The sequence below is a fragment of the Fukomys damarensis genome, unplaced genomic scaffold (assembly GCF_012274545.1).
Source record: "Fukomys damarensis isolate Sample0158 unplaced genomic scaffold, DMR_v1.0_HiC HiC_scaffold_19, whole genome shotgun sequence".
In the NCBI taxonomy this organism is placed as follows: Eukaryota; Metazoa; Chordata; class Mammalia; order Rodentia; family Bathyergidae; genus Fukomys; species Fukomys damarensis.
In genome coordinates this window covers 32,039,919-32,059,610 of record NW_022900931.1, presented here as the reverse complement: position 1 = coordinate 32,059,610, position 19,692 = coordinate 32,039,919, and the positions used below count along the sequence as shown (strand labels likewise).

Below are 19,692 nucleotides of genomic sequence, written 5' to 3'. Positions count from 1 at the left end.
CTGGACCAATGGAACCTATTTCAGTTGAGTTAATAATATTAGGGACAGGAGTAAGGACACAAGGCTTGCTCTGCAGCAGATTAGATTGTTTCTCCTGCTCTAGCTGTGTCCAGATAAGCCCAGGCAGGCAGGAATTGAAAGGCTGAAGCTGAGGCTGCCTGGAGCCTGGGAGGTGAGGCAGTTACAGGAGGTGATGGGATTTAACCTGAAGGGGAACAAAGAGAAAGAGCACAGAGCTTGAGATGAGCTTTGAGGTAAGTTGTTTAACCCTTCAATTTCCTCATCTCTAAAATAGGTAAAATAGTATTTATCTACTAATGTAATGAAGGTAGAAGAAAAGGGGGATAGAACATATCATTAAATCCACAGATTCAGGTGCCACATTTTGGACAGTAAGTGGACCCATTATTTCATAAGATGATAATGAAATTAAAAAGCGTCTGTCACCTAGTGATATAGCTGTCATAACAGTGCAACACATTCCTCTTGTGTTTGTGATGATGTTCATGTCAAGCATCTAGCCTCACTGTTAGTGACATAAAAGTATATATAGCATGTACTCAAACAGTTGTGTGCAGTGCATAATATTTGATAAATATGAATGACTATTATTGGTCTACACACTTACTGTGCTATGCATTTTATCACTGTTTAAGACCTCACTCCTTCTATTTAAAGCTTACAGTACACTGTGGTGCAGCAGTAACCTCACACATATTGTGTTTACTTCAGTTCTTGGTTGCACAGAAAGGCCTCTTGGAGTGATGCACCTTGTTACAGTGTAGATCTAGAATGACCGCCAACAGTCTCGTGTCAGAGGTGTGCTGGAGGGAGAGCATTGCAGAGTACCATGTCCCAAACCCTTGGTTCCAGGAAGTCCAAATACATCTGAACCACCCATTCTGAGAAGTATGGCTATACTCTCTGCCTCCCAAATTCCTCAAGGCAGCAACTCCTCCCTGGACCAACCCCTGACAACCACCTCTCCTTTAAAACCTTTGTTCTCCCTTCACTGTGTAGACTCTTTTATGGACTTATCCCGTTTTCACTGGAGCAAAATATACAGCCTCGTTACTCACACAAACCCTTCCCCAGTGGCCTCTCTGCTCCCTGCACCTTCACTACATCTGGTGCCAAAGCCCAGGATAAGTGACCCTCCCTGGAGGGCTGTCAAGACCTATCAAAAGCCTTTTGTTTTAACAAGGTCACCCTGTGATATTGGCTTCTCAGACTGTGCTCAAGACAGTTCCTGCCAGCTGCTTCAGATGGGGTAAGACTTTTCATTCCATCCCCTCACCTGCAGAGATGAAGAGAGGCTCATTCTACTTTCTGTGTTTCTCAAATCCGGTGCTGGTCATGGAAATTCTCTGGGAAGACAGTTTTCCCTTGATGTCTGGTCAACCAGGGTGATGCCTGCCTTGGTCACCCATCCATCCATGTTATGTTATGGCCCTGGGTTTCAACATCTGCTGTGGACCCTTGTTGCCACTCTCATTACCTTCCTCTGGTCTCTATGGAAAATCTTCCCTCCCTCTATTTCCCCCTCCTCCCTCCCAGCCCATCTCCTGAGAAATCTAAAACCTCTCTATCCCTCCCCTTGATCTGAAGGCTAAACACCCAAGTTAATTAATTTATTTTTTGTCATTTTGTTGTTTGTTGTTGTTGTTTTGTAATGCCACTTGGCCACAATATAAACTTTATAATGACTCCCAATGGCCAGAAAATGGCACCTTTGATTTTTCTGTCTTGTAGGACTTAGATAATTATTACCAAAAGTTGGGCAAATGGTCTGAAGTACCCTATGTCCAAGCATTCTTTACCCTCCATAGCATCCCCACCCTGTGTTCCCCCTGTGATGCCTTTCAAATCCTTCTTCCTCCCTCCTGTCTGCACCCCATCTAACACTGACATCCCTGATGACAGACCCTACTAACTTTTTCTCTCCCCAGTGGCCTTATTCCCTCAGAAAGCCCCTGCCAACCCCACTTCCTCCAGGCACCCCCTCCCCGCTGAACCTCCTGACAACCTGACACCACCCCCTAACTCTAAGCCTCCTCCATATGTTCTGCCTGGCCCCATCCCACCACACACCTCATCCAGACTATAGTCTGGCCTTAATTCCTTGCCCTCTGCATCTCTGTACCTACTCCATAGTGGCAGAAGCAGAAGACAAGTCTGAGATCATGTTACTTTCTCTCTGTCAGAACTCTCCTAGATTAGCCAGCATCTGGGCTTCTTCTCCTCAGACCCTACCCAATATATCAAGAGTTCCAATACCTGACCCAGTCATGTATCCTCACTTGGACTGATTTAAATGTCATCCTTGCTCCACTCTTTCCCCAGATAAACAGGAGTGGGTATTTTCCCTGCCCCAGTTTATGGGGGCAACTGCAAATGCTTTCAGCCCAAATTTTTGAAGTATCCCATGGATGTCCCCTGAGAGGACCCAAACTGGAACTATTAGGCAGGATCCCAGGACATAGCCAGTCAATATTGCCTGATTTTCTACCTAATAGAGGGACTTTGCAAGGCCTGACTAAAAGCACCCCTTCAGGGCCATGCTTCAAATGCTACCAGAACAGTCACTGGGATAAGGAATGCCTAAAGCCCAGGATTTCTCCCAAGCCATGTTCTTCTTGTGGGGCTCCCCACTGGAAGTCAGATTGCCCAATTCCAGCAGCCACCTCTAAGTCATGACCCCATGGACCCCCAACTGGCTCCTTCCCAGACATTCTTGGCTTGTCTGGAGAAGACTGAAGCTTCCCAAAAGCCTCAGAGGCCCCCTAGACCATCTTGGATGCTAAACTTTGGCCCAAGTGGACAGGACCCTTCCTGGTCATCTACAGCACCCTAACAGCTATCTGTGAGACCCACCACAGTGGATACATTGCTCCCATGTAAAGCTGTGTCCTGCTGATAACTTGTGTGACTCTTCCTCATGAAAATTGCAAATCTGCTTCCCTCAGGCTGTTCTGAATTCCAGAAGACACCTGAATGCCCTGCCCCTATCTATCCTGCCACTTCACCCACTTCCCTTATTCCATTGGCTCTGATCTTTCTTGGTTTCAGGGCTCTCTTTAGGAAAAATAAAAATAAATTGTGTGTGTGTGTGTGTGTGTGTGTGTGTGTGTAGGTGTGTGTTAATGGTTGATAGGACCCTAAATACCCTGTGTTTCTACTATGCACTCTCCTGTGGATTTTATGTGTAATCCTGTTATGTCTTCAAATGAATTGTTTTTTGCATTGGGAATGGAACTTTTCTCATGCTCATGCTTGCCCTTGCCCTAACTAGGCACCCCACACACGTGATCGTTTGTCTGGCTAGCCCTCTTGTTCCTTCTGCTGTGCTCCACAGTTGCACCACCAGTGCTTCTCCCAGTGGTCCCTAATTATCTCTATAGACCCTATAGTTAACTCACTACCTGCTAAGTCCTTCCTTGGCCTCTGTATCTTCACGTCTGCAGCCACCTATGTTTCCACTCCAGTCCTTCCCCAGGTATGGGTCCTTACTAACCTTACATATCACCCCCACCTCATACCACCCTGTCCCCTTAGTCTCTCCCAACTAAGGTGTCTGTGCCACCCACATAAAGAAGCCATGAGAAACAGTGCCTACTTCCCCTACTCTCTCTTTCTTTATAACAGAGACAAGAATGCCATGCCTGGTGCATGAAGCTGACATAAAGCATTGTGTCCTAACTCCTCGGTTCTAGGAAGTCCAAATACATCTGCACTTCCTATTCCAAGAAGTGTGACCACACTCTCTTCAACAGCAACTTCTCCCCAGACCAACCCCCAGCAACCCCTTCCCTTTAAAGCATTTGTTCTCTCTTCTCTGAGTGCTCTCTTTTTGGATTCAGCTTGCTTGCACCTGAGTAAAATAAATAGACTTGTTGCTTATGCACCCCCTGCCTGGGTGGTCCCTCTACTCTCCATGCTGTCAGTACAAGAGGTAGGGCTTTGGGAGGTGATTGGGGGTGCTGTATTTATTAGTGGGTCGATCCATTGATAAGTTCATACCTGAATATAGTACTAAGAGGTGCTACTCAGTTGGAGCAGGTGGTTCACTGGGCATGTGCCTTTGGAGGGTATATCTCTTGCTTTGGCTCTTACCCTTCCTTTGATTCCTGGCTGCTGTGGGTTGAACAGCTTTTGTCCACTATGCCCATCTACCATGCCATTTGTGCCTTGGAGCCAGCCAACCGTGGACTGAACCCTCTGAAACTGTGAGCCAAAATACATTTCTCCTCCAAATTGTGGGTACTGGGTATGTGTCCCGTGATGGGAATGTGATTCATACACACCCATACTATCTAGGTTTGTGTGAGTACACTCTGGATGCTTATATGGTGAAATATCTCTCAGAGACAGGCACTATGCTGGTGATTGACTCTTTCTATGTTTGCTGCAACTATGAAGGAAGGCAACAACTGCTCTCCCTGCTTCATAAGTGAGGAAGACACTTGGGTAAATGAGCAGCCATAAGGCCAAAGTGGCTCCACTGTGAACCCTTGAACCCTTTGAATGTGGGGCTGCCTGACTGTGTGCTTTCTACTTATCTATGGGGTTTGCAGACATAAGTTCTTGGAGCAACCTCTGTAGGGCAATACCAAGGTTACTTTCTGCACTTGAGGCTTCCTCTTTGCCCCTTTCACCAGCAGATCTGAATTCCTTCCTCACCAGCCACACAACCAAGTGAAATTCCTTGGTCTCCCTATTCCTCCTTTGTCTCAGCTGGGAATGAGGATGATAATTACCCCTGGCAGAAAAGGTGGGAAGGGGGAGGTCCTGTGAGTAACCATCTCCCGCCTTAGATGAAGCTGGCTCTTCTGTAACTGTACACATGAAATTCCTGATGCTTCCTTTGTACCTACAGACCCCTGATTCCTGGGAATTCTGGGAGTTGTAGGCATCCAGTCCAGGGACACATCAGTCCTTTGCAGAGTCCCTTCTGCAGGGCCAGCAATAATGCAGAACAGAGCTCTTACCTGGACCTCTATGCTCCATGGATGTGTCAGAGGGTGGGGGAGAGGGAGGAGAGAGAGATTTGTTTACCAGTAAGTGAATGAGCTGGAAATCAAATCCAACCAGACTCCATGATATTTGTCCCATCAGCTCCTCTGGGCTGTGCAATTTGTCCCTCTATAGAGTGGTACCAGGAGTGAGTCATAAGGGGAGGGGTGTGATTTTCTATGTCCCTCCAGTCTGCTCAGCCAACTGTAGTGGAACAGGGGGCATCCTTTGCTCTCTTGCCTTGTCCCCCTCTTCCTCCTTGTTGATATTACTAAAGGGCAATTATATAATTAACACAGAGCAAAGCACTCCTACTTTAAGCATTCAGGGTGACTATTTGACCTGTGTGGCACCCTGTGTGGTCCTGGCAGTTCAAGATGGCAGATCTGGTCCTGCCCGGCCTCAGTCCTTATAGTCCTGGAGGGGACAGAAGGGGACCAGGGACAGACTGGGACTCCCCTGAGCCAGACTTGGAGAATACTCCAGAAGCATCCACATATTTGCAAGTACTCATTTTTTAAAGGTTCTGAAAGAAATCACTTTCAAATGAAGGCTAAAAGGAGAAGGCAGGAAGAAAAGAAAGAAAAGGAAGACTAGAAAAAAAAGAAAGGCAAAATGTGGATGCATGTAAACCAGAACTTTCATATTGGTCAAATTGTAAGATAGTTTCTGTCTCCTGGAATATTTAATTATAGGAAAATCCCACAGGCCACCTGTTTTAACTGCTTTTCTTCTCTGGTGGAGAAATCAGGATGCTTTTGCAACAGGGAATGATTTGATTCTCCTGGGGGAAATGAGGGATAAAATGAATGAAAAATATCTTGTCTTCAGAATATTATACATTTTTCAATACCAGACCCTAAAAGTAGTAGGTTTTCATCCTTAATTTGAATGCTAACTACTTGGAAGTCTCACACAGATTTCCCACATGTGCATTTTATTTTCTTTAAGTGGTGAAGAATGAACAAAGAAGACAGAGCGGTCCTTCATTCTGTTTGTGTCTGCACAGTATTACTGTCTGTGAGTTTTCTTTGATTAAACCATTATCTTCCACACTTCACTGTGCGTATGAGGGAGGGATGTGGGCTGGTTGTGTGTCACACATGCCCTAATAACAGCAATTTGCATCTCTCAGCTGTTGCTCATTTCACCAGCCTAAGCCCCAGAAGGAATTCCCCAAACCAGGATGGATGTCCACACTCAGCCCAAGGCTGACATTTCCAACTAGAAGGTGGCCATCCTGACAGATGCCCTGGGAACCAGGATGAGTGGCTGAGTTACTTCACATCATTATCCTACTACCGAGAAGCAGCTAATGAGTCCCCATCACAACTAAAAACTCAGACGTTGATGGCACAGGTCAAGACTTAATATGGCCGGACATTCTGCTGGACTATTTTGTGAAGTCCCCTCTTCCACTTAGTTCTCCCAAGAGCTTGAGGGTTAGAGAAGCTGGGCCTCCCGTGGTGGTGGCCTCTCAGCAGGAAGCCTGGCAAGCCAGCATCTTCCTTTGAAATGGAGATTTTTATAAACAAAATTGAAACTGAAAAACCTCTTGCTGTGGGTCCTGGGTGCTGAGAGCCTTGGGAAGGGCTGGATGAATCTGGTCAATGCTGTTGGCACAGTCTAGGCACCCAAGCTACAGGCTGCTGTAGAATGCTCACCTCAGTCTCTCTCTCCACAGTCACAGCCTCTCCCTGCGTGAGGCTGCCCCCAGCCTGTGGCAGCCCAGCTGGTAAGATGCTGGGCAGAGGGGACAAAACACTGGACTGGATTATGTCCACCTGGGATATGGAGAGGGCAAGGAAAACACAGCCTTCAGCTGTCCTGATTTATAATCATAGGACTTTAATAAAGCAGCTCTTTGTCACAAAACATAGTAATGGTTCCTTGGCCCCATTTCAATCCATCATGTCACCCTCTGCTCTTGGAGATGTTACAAAGCAGTGATGGCCACAGTCCAGAGCCTGGTTTTACAAGTTTGTTGCTTAGCAGTGCAACTGTGTGTTGGCAAGGCTCATGCCCAGATCTTTGTAGGCGTGCAGGGAGGAAGAAAGATTAAAGGGACTATAAAACCACAAACTATGTACAAAATGTATTATGAACTTGAATTTGAGAGCTTTTTTTTTTTTTTGGCCTCATACAGCTGGAGGCAGTGGCTTCCGGAAGAGTCATTTTGTTTTCAGAGCTGCTTGTAGAAATACTGCATTTTCAAACATCCCATGGGCCTGAAGACATTGGTCTGAGTCCTGGCTGGGTCCCCACAGGGGTTCTCAGAATGATTCAGCCTGAATTAAGGACTGGGCTACATGATCCAAAGCCTTCTGAGGGGGAGTCCTCCACGCATAGGGAGATGGCCTGAGCAGGGACAGGGTCATGTTGGGGACAGCCCAGAGCCTAACCGTCACAGAGTTCTAGCTGCACACATGGCCTAGTCTCCCTCCCTGTCCTCAAGTTAGAGAATTGGGCTGGGGCTGGAACTCAATGGGAGAACACTTTTCGGCAGGCATGAAGCCCTGAGCTCCAATCCCCAGAACCACAGAACAAAATAAAACAATTGAATCTGAAGTTTGGTTTGGCTTGGTTGGGTTTAGTTTCATCCCAAACAGTTAGCATTCCAACATGACTTTTAGACACAAACCTTGTAAACTGCTCTGGCCCGCCAGTTTCTTGCTTAAAAGGTGATTATGACGCGGAACACAATGCAATGGACAGACAGGGCAGGCCTCAGTTCTCTGAGGATGGTGCGAGATGCTGCAGCCTCTGGCTTTGTCCTCCTCCCCTCATTTCACAGGAAGTGAGTTTCCTGTGCATAGCTGGGCGGTCACTGCCATCCTCCCAGGCTGATGTCTTGGTCAGCACCCACTTCATCAAGGCCAGCACTGTCCCGCACATCTCCTTGCTTTGCCTAAGTAGTAACAGGACTCCAAACACCATCTGGAGTGTATTAAGAGTTGCAGGACCCAGCATTCCTGCCTCAGACATCTGGGCTCGGAGGAGGAATGTAAGAAGGGAGCCAAGTGCCTGGGATGAAGGAGCTGCTCACGAACTAGTCCTATCAGTTGTTAGTAGCAAATTGTACACTCACAGGCAACAAGGGTCCTGTAAACCTGCAGCATGTGGCCCCAGGTTCTGAACCCTACAGGCCTCATGCTCAGGTAAGGGGATTTAAGACCCAGTTCCACTCACACTTATAATCTAGGGGTGAAGTACCCTCCAGTTCCAACCCAAGTTCCCGGCTGACTTTGGCTGGGACTGCAGAGCAGGTTCTGTCCTGATCATGAGAATCACAGACACCTCCGTGCAGAGTCCATAGTTCGTGTACCCGGAAAGCCCTCTGAGCCGTGCACAGGATGCTCCAGGGCCTAGGCACCAGGCTGAGTCAGTGGCCCTGGATTTTGGTGCTGCTTCTCACATGACCCCTGGACCAGGGCCACCAGACAAAGCCATGGGCCCGGAGGCTCAGCCCACAGAAATGTGTTGTCTCACGGGCCTGCAGCCTACAGGTCCCAGAGGAAAGCATCACAGTGATGGCCCTTCTGAGGCTCTCTCCAAGCTGCTGGCGGCTCCATTGTGTGCTCTGCACACCGTGGCTTGTAAATGCCTTGCCCATCTGTGTCTTCGTGCTCACACAGTGCTCTCCTGTGTGCCTCTCTGTGTCCAAACTTCCCTCTCTTAGAAGGACACAGCAGGCACTTGGATTAGGGCCCCCATCCTAATGACCTTGTCTTAGCTGGTGACATCTGCAATGGCGATTTGTAAATAAGGTCATGTTCTGGGGCATTGGAAGTTAAGACTTCTACATATTAATGTGGATACAATTCAACCCCTAATACCACCCTTGGATTTAGGATAAGTGGATAAATACTTCTAAGCCTTATTTTCTCCATCTGTGACATTTCTGATCTTTTGATTATTTTTAGCTCTTAAGCACAGTCATTTTAAGTCTTTACAGTATGTTAGTCTATTTTATTTCCTTTGTCAATAGTCTCCAAGCATTTCTATTCATTGAATGTCATAAAACAAAAACAACAAAAAAAAAACCTTATCCAGGCTTTAAGAATTTTGTCACTTTCCTCCTTTGGCTTTAGCTATTTGTATGGGGATATCAAGTGTATTTATTGATCATTATTTCAGTCTTCCAGCCCATCAGCTGGCCATGGCCACCACTGAGACAGTACAGAATACAGTTGTCTACAGGCTGCAGCCCAGCCCTGGTCCTTTTCATATTTGTCTAGCTTTCTTTTAGACTTAACATTCTTCTTTCAAAAAAAAAAAATTAGGTCTTTCTAATTTTACTTTTTCTTTCCATTGCTGGCCACCAAACCCAGGACTCTGTGCATGTTAAAGACATACTCTACCAATGAGCATTCCCAGTATTTCCCCGATTTTAAAATAAATATGTAATCATAACTGAAAGATTAAGGAATAAAGTAAAAGTAACCTAAAATACCATTTCTTAGTGAGATATCTTGGAATTGAAGTGGGGGTTGTTTGTGTGTACCCGTCTCTTTCTCTACTTTATCTTAGATATTTTTCTGACCTTTATTACTTTCTGAAAGCACAATCTTTATTTTTGTTAAATATTCCATTCTAAGGCTGTGCCATTTCCATTACTTAACATAATAAGTCGCCCTATCTAAGGTCGCTGGATTTGGTCCTTGTGTATATCTCGGGTTGCTCCCTCGAGTGAAGCTCTTGAGTGTGGAGCTCTTGAATAAAAGTGTATGTTGTATTTTCTATGTGTTTTGTCAAACTGTCCCCCAGAAAAGTGACAATAAATGCATTCACCAGTAGCACTTGAAATTACCTTTATTTTCTGGAGAGATATTTGCTCTTTTCTTATTGATTTGTGAGAGCTCCTGTTATATTTAGAATATTAAATCTCCTACCACATGTGTTGAAAGCATAGACTTTAAATTTTCAGAGTGAGGGCCTTATAAAATGTGTGTCCCCCACAATGATGACTTCTGCAACTTGTGCTCAGTAGCACCAGATAAATATCCAAACGATGTAAAGCAACTACTCCCGCCACTACGAGGCCTATATGTTAGTCCAAGGGAAATGGAACAAATTCCACACCAGAGGCGCCAGACAAGTGCTGTGGGGTGAACGAAAGTGTAACCAGGCCCTCACCGGGGCCCTGGGGTCACCATCATGGGAAGTTAATCTTATTAAGATCTCGGCTCTGATTTTTTTTTTTTAATCCAGAGAAGATATTCTAGGCCCAGGATGAGCATAAAGATAGCACATGGTGAAACTGCCTGCTGCATTTGAGAAAGAGGGTGGTTCAGGCTAACAGGCTCCTGCAGGCTAGGGGTCCTGCTACGACCCGTGTTTGGGGAAGTTGGTGCTGGCAGCTGTGTGAAGGAGGAAGAGGAGAAGAGCAAGACTTCATTTCTTCCAAAGACACTTCGAGACACCCAAAGTTTGTGTCCTGGCTGTAGTGCACTGTGGCCCTCTGCTCCGGGCGGGAGACGGTCTGCCTCTAGGATTGCCATTTCCCAGTGCTCTCGGAAAGGTGGATGCATGGGAGGAGCCCACGGGCCAGGATTTGCAGCCCAGTCTCCAAGGCCCGTCTCAAGCACCAGTTTCTCTCTCTCTCTTTTATTTTTCTCCTTACTTAAAAGCAATTTTGCTGAGATACAAATCACATACTTACAATTCACCTGATTGAAACACACTAGTCAATGGTGTTTAGTGTATTCACGGATTTGTGCGACCGTCATCACAATCTAATTTAGAACACGTTCATTACCCTCCCCCCAAACGGCCTCACACCTCTTGGCCGTCACCACCCTGACCCTACCCTGCAGCTTGCCAGTCCGAGGCAAGCACCACCCTGCTTCCGATCTCGCTAGATTTACCGCTTTGGACATTTCCTATAGATGGACTCTCAGCAGATGTTTCAAGATTCGTCCACTCTGTAGCATGCGTCTGGACTCGATTCCCACTCAAGGCTGGAGAACAGTCCATTGCAGGGATATGCCACACTCTGGGAATGCATCAGTTGTGGAAATTGGGTTGTCTCTACTTTGGAACTATTATGAATAAAGCTGGTATGAAACTTCAAAATGCATCTTCCGTTGAGAACTTTTAGAAACATTTATCAACTGAATGTGATTCCCTGTGAGGTACCTGGCAGTGTTCGGCCCCTCCTTCTCCCATGATGCTTAGTGCCTCAGTAGCACCGGTCTCCGACCTCCGGCTGCTTCTGAGATCCTGCTGGATGGAGGCTCAACCCAGCAGAGTGGTCCTGCTCCTCTGCCCCTCCGTGTTGCTTTGCCTGGTACCTTAGGGAGCCTCTGTAGAGAAGTCATAAGAGGGCAAGGCCGTCTGTCCCTCTAAAAGGTCAGACACTTTTTGAGACAGCTGTATGAGGAAGATAGACGCAAGATGCATTTCAAGTTACCCTGTGAGTTTTTTTCAAGTTGCCTCCTCATTCAAAGTGAGATCATTGCCATCTGATGCAAAATAGCCTCAAGCAGTGTTAAGAGAAAGGCCATATGTAGCGCTATCTAAATGGCTCCGCCTACAATTATCTTGGTTACTTTTATCATTGCTGAGACAAAACACCTGACACTCAGAGTTCGAAAAGAGAAGACATTTATTGTAGCTTACCGTTTGTAGAGGCTTCAGTTCATAGGTGGCTGGCTCCACGGCAGGGAGGCATGGCAGAGGTGGGTCACAGAGGAGAAACAGTGCATGGTGGGCGGCAAGCAGCAAGGGACAACAGCAGGCCTCTTTCTGTTCCTTATATCCAGCCTACACACCCCCAGGGCAGGCAGCACTCACACCCAGGATGGGCCTTTCCATTATCCACACCCAGAGCTGGGCCAAACCAATCAACGGACTAATTTAGTAATCACCCACCCTTCATCCCAGCATCGCCCTCTCTACGCACAGCTCCTTCTGAAAACCCCTACCTATGACTGCATGAGGCTTTGGGGGACATCTAGGTACAAACCGTAACACCTACCCTGGGGCTGAAAGTGGGTGTTCTGTATTAACGATGCAGTTCAAGTCCATAACACTCCCACAGATGCTGTGTTCAGTCATAACCAAAATTCTAACAAAGACTTTCTTTTGTGTTTAGGCTTTGGTTTTGGATGTGTGATTGAAATGACTGGCTCATGAATTATGAATTTTAAACAGAGTCAAATCTGCCCCAGTCTCTGAGAACACTAGAATATCCCTAGGTCTACAAAAACAAATGTGTTTTACAGAATGCAGATTTGTCCCAGTGACACTGGCCCGAGGCCCCCCATGCCTCTGCCTCCCTCCCCTCTCCAAGGGACTGAAGTACAGGAGCGGTGATGGGTGAGGAACATGCTCAGGGCTGAAGTGGAGGCGCCAGGGTGCTGGCTTTTATGGGGTCCGCCCTCCTCATCAGTCTCTCAGGGACCCTCTCTGCTGGGAGCCTTCTTAGTACCCTCCCTTTACTCCCCGATTTAGGGTGAAACAACCTTCCTCCTCTCTCCTCCAGAGTGCGACGGGCAAGGCAAGGAATCAGATCTGGTCATTTTTCAGCCACGGGATCCAGATCAAGTTATTTAATCGCTCTGGGCTTTGACTCTTTAGCTGCAGTAGAGAAGCAATAACGCTGTCCTTAGGAGATGGTGATGGTGATGACGCCTGGGCCTGGGCGGTGCCAGGCGTGAAGGCTGAAGGGCTGTGTGCCCCCTGTTCCCCTTTGTCTGTCGCCTGGGTTTCCAGGGCCCTGGCAGCTATGCCCTCCCGCGTTACAGCAGAGGCCCTGCAGGCGGAAGCCCTTCCGGCTCTGCCTTCGCACAGCTGAACCCAGCAGAGACCCCCAATATCCGAGGGCAAAGCGGCGACCCCGCCCCCACAGCGCACAGAGCATGCGCCTCCCCCAGCCGCTCCCTTCCCCCAGGTGTGGGGAGCGTTTGGACCAAATCAGTTATTTTCCGGGCCTTCCTCCCTGCTTTTCTGGCAAGGAGAGTGGAAAATTCCCAGCTCATCCGTGGGCTAACACGGGCTGCCCTCAGAAGACAGTGAACAAGATGAAGAGGCTGCGGCTCTCTGGGAATAAACAGTTCTTCTAAAGCCACGCGGAGTAGGGTGATTTGCAATATGGATTTTCCCTCCGAGTTCCCGCAGCACTTCCAGGCAGCACATGCGGCCTGGGTCTCGGCGAGACATTACCCGAGCGGCACCCTCCTCCAGCCGGGCGCATCTGTGTCCTGGCCAAGCGGCCTGGGGGTGCTGACGGAGGGCGGGGTGCTCCAGGTGGGGAGGGCCGGGTCGCTGGGTTCCTGTCCCACACCCGGCTTGGCTCCCAGCAGGTGTGACCCTCACTTCTCCGGGGTCCTAGGACACAGACGCCCTGCAGAGACCCCACCATTCCTGGCCCGGCCTCTGGCTGCTGGCGGCTGGCAAGGTGGGCAAGGTGCCATGGCAGGGGGCCTGAGAAATCTTTTTGTGTTTTTTGTGATACTGGTGTTTGAACCCAGAGCCTCATGCGTACTAAGCAAGAGCTCTGCCACTGAGCCGGGTCCCCCCCAACTCCGGGGTCCCCTTTTTGAGACAGCGACTCGCTAAATTGCCCAGGCTGGCCTTGAATTTGCAGTCCTCTTGCTTCAGCCTCCCGAATAGCTGGGATGCAGCTGTGTACCACCACACCCAGCGTGGGTTAAGAAGTTTTAATCGAGAAACGTCGCAGACCTGCTTGGCTTAAAGGTAAGGCCCTTGCTGTGGACATCTTTCCCATCCCTTGGACAAACTGTCTGATACCCGCAGAGTAAAGGACAGGTTTATTTTTGGCTCATGATTTCAGGATTTCAGTCCATAGTCTTCCAGATCCAAGAGAGAAACACAGCTGCAGAAGGGCATTGCACAGCAAAGGTGCTCACAAGAAGGCAGGGAAGCCGAGCTGCTCACAAGAAGGCGGGGTGCGGAAGGGAGAAATTCCAACCCAGAGCAGCTCCCCTGCTGCCCCCCTGCTCCCACTGAGCTCCACCCTCTAACCACCCATGCAGCTGTAAGCATTAGTGGGTTAAAATCCACTGCTGATTATCAGGCCCCATGACCCCATCCCCCTCCAAGAGCCTCTTAATCCAGTCCAGTTGACAATCGAGATCAACTGGTGTCTCCTGTATAGTTAACATGGAATCGGTGACATGTAAAGAGCTAAATGATAATGATAATGAGTCAGGCTCAACAGGGGAGGGGGTGGGAAGCTGTGGCCGTTGCTTGTCTGTGGGCTGACCAACCAGCTCCCGACCCTTGTCTCTCTGAGCAGGCTAAGCTGAACTCTCCACCTTCAAGCATTACTGGATCCTTGACACTGTTTAGTTTCCAAGTGCTTTCCCTAAAGCATAGACTCTGACAAGCCAGCCGTGGTCCGGAGGGCTCAGGTCTGAGACCCACACTTGATCAATGACTCAGGAAGTTGTCCTTGTACCCTCTGGGAGGACTGGGCTTTCTGCCTTCCTGTCCCAGGACCCGAGGACACAAGGGTATGGCGTCTTCAGAGGAGGTGTGGGACCCCTTGTACTGCAGTCTCCATTGCCACAGACTACTTGGTCAGTAGTAACCACTAAACAGTCCCTCCTGGGTCTCTGTTGGGACTTGGGCTTGCTCTGTGGACCAGGAACCGAGTTTATGATCTGTCGGTGGCTTCACCCACAAGACAACTCAGCAGGTCAGGAGAGGGCTGGCCTGGTGGGCTCTGTGGTTAAAGAAATAGTGACAGGTGAGAACAAGAACCTGGCCTGGCTCCGGACGCAATGGGACGCTCCTGCTGGAGCTCTAAGCAGCATCCCTACTTACCCAGGCATTTCCAGCTGCATCAGCCCCCAAGTGACAGGGATGCTCAGAATGGAGTTGAGCCTTCTCCAGCTCTCAGCCCTTGTTGGCAGCCTTCAAAGATGTCCAGTAAATGGATAATGTGTGTTGTCTTAAAATCCACAGCAGCTCACCACTGGCTCACTGAGCATGGCGCCTCTTGTTTTCTGGTAATACTCCGACCTGTCTGCCATGGGACAGCAAGTGTTGTGGCACAGCTTGGGCCACTGACTGCATGAGACAGGGCCCAGAACATTTGTTTATGGGGCATCCAGCACCTGTGTGCCTTGGTAGGGCCCGTAGAGTCCTTGTCATTTCCTACTCAGCAGGTCCAACTAGCAGGAAGGACGTCACCATCGTGGTAGGTCAGCAGAGGGCTCCTGTGGTGTGTCAAGATGCTCAAGGCTCCTGTGGCCAATATCGTGTCAAAAGATGGAGGTAACACTCTTTGATCTTGATCTTCCTCGCTGGGGATGAATGAATAAAGTCCTACACGGCAGATAAAACGTGTGTGCCAAGTGCCAGAGGCTGTGCCGCTACACCCAGCCCTGGTGGTGCTGCCCTTGGTCAGCACTTGCAGGAGTTCACTGTCGTCTGCTGCGTCCCATCTAGTGCTTCCACAGGTCCGGGGGGAGCTGAGTGGGAGATACCAGGGACTGATCCCCATGTACTTTAAGTCTTTATTTTATGCACATATTTTACTTTATTTTTGTAGTGCTGGGAATTGAACCCAGAGCTTTGGAAATGCCAGATGAGCACCTTACCACTGAGCCACATCCCCAGTCCTCTCTAAGTCTTTGATGATGGCACAAGCCTTGGAAATTCCTCGAGATGCTTCTAATTTACACAAGGTCAATGGCTTCCACACAGCCCTTCCACCAGATGAGGGGCCGGTGCGTATGCAGGGCAGCTATCCCACTCGTGGAAGGCTCGGGGAAGTGTGACTGTACCTGCTTTGGGGGAAGGGTTGGGAGCACTTACTGGCACGAGGTGCGTTGACCCATCCCCAAAGCACTGTCTGTCCTCATCTCCACTGTTGGGCTCTGCATCTCTGCAGCAGCCTGGACCGAGACTTTGCGAAGGGCTGGGGTACCTGATGCCACATCCACACAACTGCCTGGCCAGCCATCCAGTTCCCCAGTATCCACTGGCTTGGGGGTCCAGGGGCACTGCCAGCCTCTCGGCCTCACCGGCCGTAACTGTGTTTGTGTTCACCTCCTGCGTCACTCCAGAGTCCTAACATGCCTGTGGCAGTAGGACCCCCAGGTCCACCGAGCCCACCAATAACTGTGTTTGTGCACCTCCTGCGTCACTCCAGAGTCCTAACACACGCCTGTCAGTAGGACCCCCAGGTCCACCGAACCCACCACCAAGCCGCCTGAATGTTATCATCTCCACTCTGCCATCTCCACCCCACCAGTGCACTCCACATTGCCTTTGTGAACCAAGTGTCCTCTGGGCCTTCTGAGAGGGGATGCATGATGAATTCGCCAGCTTCGCCTAACAAATCTCCACGCCCCCGCTGTCTAACCCTCACTTCACTACTGACATCTCCCATTCCACCCAAGCCTTAGGAGCCCTCCCTGGCAGTGTGGGGCTGGCTCCAGGCGTCCTTACACAGAATTGATCCTCCCTTCAGAAATAGCACCCCTAATTCAATAAGATTTCCTCTCTGTAGACGTTAACTCCAGCCACTAATTCCAACACCATTAAGAGCTCCTTTCCCTATCTGCTCCCCAGCCCCCTGCTAGTTTTTTTTTGGCAGCGGGGAAGGCCGGTACCGGGTATTGAACTCTGATCCTTGCACTTGTAAGGCAGGCCACTGAACTGCTGAGCTAAATCCACGGATTTGGGGGGGGGTGAGACAGGGTCTCACTATGCAGTTGAGACTGACCTGGAACTCACTATTTAGCCCAGGCTGGTCTCAAACTCACAGGGATCCTCCTGCCTCAGCCTCCCAAGTGCTGGGATTACAGGCGTGCGCCACCACGCCTAGCCCCTGCTAGCTTTTGAACTCCTGTGGTATATAAGCTCTTGCCACTGGAGTGAGGAGGTACTTCCCACCCTGGGTGAGGCTGAGACTGCCCATTACTGTCGTCCAGAAGAAGAGGAGGAGTGAAGTGAAGCTTGAGAGGAACAATAAATGTCTTGCAAGCTGCTTGCCTCGGGTAAGGTCCTCGCAGCTTACTCAAGCAAGGAGAAGCTGTTCTCTTCTAGCAAGTGGGAGCCTGGGACACGGGTTCAAGATTTCAGGGCTCATTTTCTCAAATGTCCTCACCCAGGCCTCATGGCCCTACTCTTTTCCTGTCTGTGCTCTCGCTGTGACTTGGGACACATGGCGGAGCTGTGCATTCAGTATTGCTCATGTGTTGGGTGATCTCACAGAACACAGCACACTCTGCCCTAACGAGTGCAGGAGACGATTTTTCATCAAACCGTTCCACAGGGGTCCTTGGCTTCCACAGTGTGCTTTGAGGCAATCGCTGGCTGTCCTGGGCCCGTTTGATAAAACACTCAGCCAACTCCACAGCTCTTATGTTCCGTCATCTCTGTACACATTGGACGCCACCACACAACCCGGTGTGTCACCCTCTTCCTGCGCTGTCTCCCGATCCACACAAGTGACTGTCTGAGAATTAGGGCTCCACTGCCCATCAGATGTTATCACCGTCCACTCAGCTCCCAGGCAAGCGATGCTCCTTCCTAAGGAACCTCAGGACTGCCTGCCAGGGGAGAAAGGGAAGACTTTAGCCAGCAGTCCCGTCCCACTGTGGAGGACAGACCACAGGCACAGAGACCCCAGGCACACAGACCCCAGGCTTCCACGTTGCACACGTGAAAATGACAAGCAGTTTCCTGCTGTGAGCATGGAAGTAGCTGTACTTCCAGGAGCCAGGGGCAGGGTGTGGGCCCAAGGTGAGGCTGTCAGGTTGCACCTGTGGAAGCCGGTTGGGTCTGGCCACTGCCACGGAGCTGGAGCAGCAGGTGGGGATGGGGAGAAGTGATAGTGACACTGAGAGGCTGCCTGATACAAATGGTGTGCGACGGAGAAACAGATCATCACAAACATCGCATGCTTGCTTTGGAGCAATCGTGAACCTTTCTATAACTTCTTCCCATTGAATTGTTTGACTCGGATGAATATTCAATAAGACTATGTTACCTGAGCACAACCTGAAAGCCAGGATGGCAGTGGAAAGGAAATCCAAGCTACTTTTGGAAATCCCTGCACGGAAGAATCCAGATGTCATGTGACTATGCGACACTGTTCCACGAGCCAAAATTACCCAGTGGTCAAACAACACTAACATCTCCTCTTCAACATGGGGAATGAAGACGATGCAAACACAAGCACACTAAACAGAATACCACAAAGTGAGGAAGACGGGCTGCTGAAGAGGAAGAGCGCAGGAAGCCGCCCTGTGAACAGGTGCTCAGGGAGGGTGAAGCACCGGTGGGCGGGGAGGAAGCCTGGCGGGTCGCAGCTGCCTGTAGAGAAGCGTCGGGAGGAGCAGGCCGTGCCGCACCATGTGGCTCCCGAGGGCCACAGGAAGCTTCTGCCCTTCCCAGGGGTGAGGAGGCAACTGACCCTTTAGGGCTCTGTGCAGAGACAGAGGACGCCCTGACACACCTGAACTGTGCACACTCACACGGGGGTGTGCGCACGCCCGGTCCACCAGGTTGAGGTTGCTGTCAGCAGAAGCAGAAGTCAGCACAGTGGCGGGGACTCGCTGTGGACGGTGACGTCGGCACTGGGTCATGGCAGGTGCTGGACACGGACGAGACAGGCCAGTCCGAGGGCCCAAGACGGGGACGGCCTACATGGACAGCTGCGGGTGACCAGGCAGACACCAGGGGAGCCGTGGCCACTGCCACTGTGGGGCTTTCGGTGGCTCTCCTGTCCCCGCAGGAGGTGGTCGCCCTCCCGCGTCCATGGTGTGGCTCCCAGGCATTTGAATTCATTCGCTCCATACCATGGACAGGAGTGACAATAAAACTTCATTTTTCCCGATGGCAGGAGTCTGTTTTGCTAACCTTTGACTTCCTTCTTTCCTGGTGCTTTTATACATCTGGTTCTGGTGACATAAAACGATTTACTCCATTTACAACTGCACTTCTTGTGCAGACCTGAGTTTCCCACAACCCCTCCCCAGCTGACACGGGATGACCAGCCTCTTCCCACAGCCTCGGCCATGCTGTGGCCGCGGGCTGTCGAGGTGCCCTCAGTGGCCTGGGCCAGCAAGCTGTCTGGGTGTCACCACCCAGAGTGGCCATCAGGAGGCCATGCTGGAGCCCAGACCCCCTCCCCAGGCAGCACTCGGGGCTGAGAGGTCTTGGACTGAACATGGCTTCTTCTCGAGAACACGGCTGCCCAGGCCTCTGTGGCTCCTGCTCACCTCTCCATCCTCGGCTGATGTTCAAGCAGATGCCAAGTCTTCAGGGGGCAGCATTTCACGTGCAAATGCTCCCAGAGATGGCGGAGGGGAAGCAAGCAGGGTGCAGAGAAAGGCTCCGGCCATGTGTGGAGGGCTGTGGATGGATCAGGCCCTCAGCTGGGAATGGCTCGCCCTCCCCAACCCTACAGAGGCCAGCAGAATGCGGCGGGCCCAGCCTCCATGCCCCTCCATCCTCCCTGTGCCAGCCGGAAACCACACAGTGGTGCCCACCAGATGGGGAGGTGGATGTGTCCAGCAGCCCCCCGGGCCACCGCACAGCGGGCCACACCGGCCCTGGGCGACAGTTCAGGTGCTCCGCCTGTGTGGCCACTGCCAAGCCCGAGCCAGCCGGAGCCCAGTGCTTCCACAGCCGAGACACTGTGGAACCGGCTCACTTTCACGGATACATGTGCCCCAGAGTGGGCGGCCCTGAGGT

General features: G+C 50.3%; 1 protein-coding gene across 6 annotated transcripts in view; it reads left to right on the top strand.

The window, feature by feature from the left end:
- Znf438 (zinc finger protein 438) overlaps positions 1-7,553 on the top strand; it is a 199,876-nt gene extending 192,323 nt beyond the window's left edge. For 4 of the 6 annotated variants that reach the window (XR_004517945.1, XR_779620.1, XR_779619.1 and 1 more), the window contains 3 exons: positions 1,205-1,270; positions 3,646-6,033; positions 6,149-7,553. The gene's annotated coding sequence lies outside the window, so the exon portion shown is untranslated. The remainder of the gene's footprint in view (positions 1-1,204; positions 1,271-3,645; positions 6,034-6,148) is intronic. The other 2 variants (XR_779621.1, XR_779622.1) reach the window with 2 other exon arrangements.
- Positions 7,554-19,692: the final 12,139 nt, after the last annotated feature.